At 53.2% G+C, this 4,602-nt stretch overlaps 1 long non-coding RNA gene across 2 annotated transcripts; it reads left to right on the forward strand.

Moving 5' to 3' along the window:
- The first annotated feature begins 1,307 nt into the window (after positions 1 to 1,307).
- Positions 1,308 to 4,186, forward strand: LOC306668617. Of its 2 annotated transcripts, none has more exons than XR_013765913.1 (2): positions 1,308 to 1,840; positions 2,302 to 4,186. It is a non-coding gene; the product is annotated as an uncharacterized lncRNA (long non-coding RNA). The 2 variants fall into 2 exon arrangements; XR_013765914.1 differs by having other exon boundaries at positions 1,308 to 1,836.
- Positions 4,187 to 4,602: the final 416 nt, after the last annotated feature.

A 4,602-nucleotide genomic window follows, 5' to 3' on the forward strand; every position in this document is an offset into this window, starting at 1 on the left:
TGCCTTTCCCTAATCCAGGAGGCCTCTGGCTTCTGGTCTGCTGCCGCTTCCCTCAGCCCAGTGCCTTGGGATTCTGGGAGGTCAGTCCGGATGTGTGGAGGGATGCGGAGGATGGCCTTCAGCGAGCCCGGGAGGCGACTCGTTTTCCTTCATAAACAGAGCGCGGATTCCTCTGAAAGATGCAGCCCAGCCCAGGACTCTCGACCTGGCTCTCCAAAGCCAGAGTGATCTTGAAACCTGGAGCCTGCAGGAGGGACTGGCTGGAGCAGCAGAGAAACCCGAGAGGGGCTACCCTGCGGGCCTCGGCCTCCACTTGGGGCCTGTGAGTCATGGGCCTGGCTTCCCCATTGCTCCCTGGCTCCCAGACAGTCACCCTCCCTCTTGCACCTGCTCCCTGTTCCCCTTTCCTGATGGCTTCAGATCCCTTGAGCAGGAGACAACCAATGGCTCCCGGCCGTGGTGCTTGCAGCTTCCCTTTTGTTCATTCGTTCATTGACAGCCCCCCTTTTTTGAGGTACCGGGGACTGAACCCAGGGGTGCTTGGCCACATCCCCAGTTCTTTTTATTTTTTATTTTGAGACGGGTCTCACTAAGTTGCTGAGGCTGGCCTCTGACTAGCAATCCTCCTGAGTCAGCCTCCCCAGTAGCTGGGATGACAGAATTGTGCCTCCCTTTCTGTCTGAGTGACTTTCTATGTGCCTGTCACAGCCCTGGAACAGAAGCTCAGTCTAATAGGACAGAGTGAAAAGAGAACAGTTTCTGTAGGTACATGTCCCACCAGTGGGCCAGAAGGAGGCCATGAAGAAAATGACAGTCCAGGGGCCGGCGGGCGAGGTGCCATCGGGAGGGTGTTCCAGGACACAGCTTAACACTGCCAGGGCTCAGAAGTGGCAGGGAGAAGATCCAGCCTTGGGCAGGAGCCAAATCAGCAAGGGCCCCCTAGGCGGTGTGACAAGGTTGGGACTTTTCCTAGAGGGCAGTGACAAGATGGGGGAGCCCCAAGCCCCACAGAATTCTCGAGTGGATGAGCCCCTGAGAGTGGCGTCCAGCTGCCGGAATTAGAGGTGTAGAACACGGAACCCAGAGAGGGCGTGGGAGCCTCACACTGGCCAGTGGCCAAGTCCCAGGTGTCCTGAATCCCCAGCAGGCTTTTCCCACCCCTCTCCTGGTGGACTCCAGCGGACACCTCCACTCAGGAGGAGGCGGGTGGAGGAAGGGGCTCAGCGGCGCATCAGCTGACCCCAGGCAGGGTGAGTAGACGCGGGTCCTGGGAGCGACTTGCCCAGGTGGGTGACGGGTGTCGCTGGGCACGTGGGTTTGCCTCTTCTTTGGGCTGTGATCCAGGTCCCTGGAGGGAGGTGCGCCTGCATTCCTGCGGTGGCCTCTGTTCTCTCCCTGCTCTGCCCGCTAGGCCCCGAGGGTGGCTGCCCTCTGCCCGGCTCTCCCAGCTCCCCGGGTACCCTTTCCGAGGCCCTGGTAACTTTCCTTTTCAACCCCACTGTCCGAGTCAGACTTGACCGTCTCCCAGGACATGGCTGCAGGAAGTGGTGAGCTGCCCTCTCCCAGGGCTGAGCTCTGCCATGCAATCCCCCGCCTCTGCCACATTCCAGCTCCTTCTGTCCCCAGGGAAGGTCAGATATGCCGGCGAGCCCACAGCTGCCCAACCACTGGGACAAAACAAATGACCGGAGGGTGGGGCTCCACAGAGCCCAGGTAACCAGGGAACTCCTGGAGAGGCCCAGAGAAAACAACCCCCTGTGGCTACCACCAACTGAGGACCTACTACGTGCCAGCGATACAGATCTTGAAAATCAGGATCACCCGGTTCTGCCCCATGTCGGTGAGTGAAGGCCCGAGAAACGCCCAGGCAGGCGCGGAAAGGAAGTTTCACTGAAAGGCTAGAAGAGAGGCAGACGTCTCCCCGGGGCGGGGTGGGGGGTCCAGAGCTGGCATCCGTGGGAGGGGCTGTCTTGTCCTCTTACAGTTTCCAGGTGTCTTTCTTCTCCTACCCGCTCCTCCCATCCTGCCCATGTGGCCAAAAGGCAGAAAGGAGCCTTCCAGGGGGTGCCGCTCCCTATTTTCCATATCTACCCAGGAAGGCAGGAAGGGAGCCACCGGGAGGTACTCATTAACCACTCCCAGCTGGGGGGAACAATCCCATGGAGGCAGGTGACCTTGGCCGCAGGTGAGGAGGAGGGGGAAGTGTCCGGCAGGTCCTTTGCATGAATCAGTCTCCATCTTCCAGCCCCAACCCGATCGTCTGCTACGCTAACCGCCTGCCCTTTGTTCTTCCTTCACCAGGTACCAACAGCCCCAGGAGATGGAAGTCTTCGTGCTACAGAGAGAGGACAGGTGCACAGCGGTCGTGGTGGAGAACCAGTGATGTCTATGAAGGGCCTGCGTGGGTGGGAGCTGGCGGGCAACCAGGCGGGTTGTTCCCCAGCTGCATCTAGCTGCCCAGGTGCAGGCGCAGGTACGGGTAGGTGGAGCTGGGTTTGGCCGGGTGAGATTGACAACCGATGCAAGGAATGCGGAAGGGTGCCGGGACCTGAGCCGTGTTTAGGTTCATGTGAGACAAAAGAATCGGCAGCTGCTGCTTTGCACAGCCTGATTGGCAGTGCTTAGGCTGGGCGCTCTGCTGTAGGACAATAAAACGGCCTGGAGAGAAAGGCTCTGAAGGGATTTTGACTTTCTTCCTTCTACCGTCCCCCCCATAACAGCTCTATTGAGATATAATTCACATTCCACGAAAATCCTTTGAAGGATTTTTTTTTTTAACCAGTAGTTTTCAGTATATGCACAAAGTCGGGCAACCATCACCTCTAATTTCAGAACATTTTGATCACTCCGAAAAGAAACCCACCTCGACAGCATCACTGCCCACGCCAAGTCCCCAGCAGCCACGAGTCCACTTTCTGTTTCCATGCGTATGCCTCTACTTGACGTTTCACATGGACCGAATCCTGCTGTACCTGGTCCTTTGCGACTAGCTGCTTCCGCTCAGCTCGTAGCACGCATTACAACGTCATTATGAAATAACACTCCACTGGATATTGGTTTTTTTCTTAATTTAAAAAATTTTTGTTTAGATGTTGATAGACCTTTTGTTTTATTCATTCATTTTTATGTGGTGCTGAGGATCGAACCCAGTGCCTCACACAAGCTGGGCAAGCGCTCACCACTGAGCCACGACCCCAGCCCTGTATATCCTGTTTTGTTTATCCATTCATCAGCTGATAGCCACAGGTTGTTTCCATGTTTTAGTTATTACCAATTATGCTGCTATACACAATGAAGTCCAAGTTTTTCTGTGGACAGATGTTCTCATTTCTCCTGGATATGTAGTTCAAAGTGGAAGGGATGGGGATGTAGCCTAGTATAGAGGCTTGCCTAGTATGCTTAAGGTCCTGGGTTCAATTCCCAGAACAAAAAAAAAAAAAAAAAAAAGGGGGGAGGGGTGGAGTGGGGCAAAGTGGCCCAGCCTGTAATCACAGCTACTCTGGAGGCTGAGGCAGGAGGATCACAAGTTTGAGGTCAACCTCAGCAAATCAGGAAGACCTGTCTCAAAATAAAAAGTAAAAAGGGCTGAGGTTGTAGCTCAGTGGCAGAGTACCACTGGGTTCAATTCCCAGTACCAGAAAGAAAGTGGAATCAGAGTGTCACATGAGAACTCCTACCATTTTTGTATTGCCTAAATTATTTACTATTTGCACATGATACTTTAATAAGCACATAATACTTTTATAATTAATAAATAAATACATAGACATTTTGTCTTTTTGTGGGGGGGGCACCGGGAATTAAATCCAGGGGGCTTAACCACTGTGCCACACCCCCAGCCCTTTTTCATATTTTATTGAGAAGCAGGGTCTCACTGAGTTGCTTAGGGTCTCGCTAAATTGCTGAGGCTGACCTTGAACTCATGATCTTCCTGCCTTAGCCTCCTGAACTGCTGGGGTTACAGGCCTGTGCTTCCACGCCCGGCAATATTTTGCCCTTTTATCTTCTGTTCTAAACCAATGAGCTCAAACTAAAATGCACACACAGATCACCTGGTTTCTTGTTAATGTATGAATGCTGAGTCACTAGGTCTGAGGCAGAACCTGAAATCTAGAATTCTAATAAGCTCCCAGGAGATGTTAGTGGTACTGGTCCCCATTCCACAATTTATTTATTGTTTTTAATTAATTTTTTTTTTTTTTTTTAATCTGGGATTGAACTCACGGCACTCAACCACTGAGCCACACCCCCAGCCCATTTTATTTTATTTTTTTATTTTGAGACAGGGTCTCGCTAAGTTGCTCAGGGCCTAGCTAAGTTGCTGAGGCTGGCTCTGAACTTGCAATCCTCCTGCCTCAGCCTCCAGAGCCACTGGGATCACAGGCCTGCACCACTGCACCTGGCACGAGATCAAAAGTGAAACAGCAAGGTCCTTCCTCTCCCACCCAAAGGAGTGAAAGGACCCTTGAGAATTATTTACCTGTGAAGGAAATCCGTACATCCCATGGGGACTGGTCCCCTATAGATGCTGACGGGCTCGGCCCCGCATATAAAATGCCATAGTATTTGCATGTAGCCTGGGCACATCTTCCCGTGCACTTC

The sequence above is a fragment of the Sciurus vulgaris genome, assembly GCF_902686455.1.
Source record: "Sciurus vulgaris genome assembly, chromosome: 1".
Classification (NCBI taxonomy): Eukaryota; Metazoa; Chordata; class Mammalia; order Rodentia; family Sciuridae; genus Sciurus; species Sciurus vulgaris.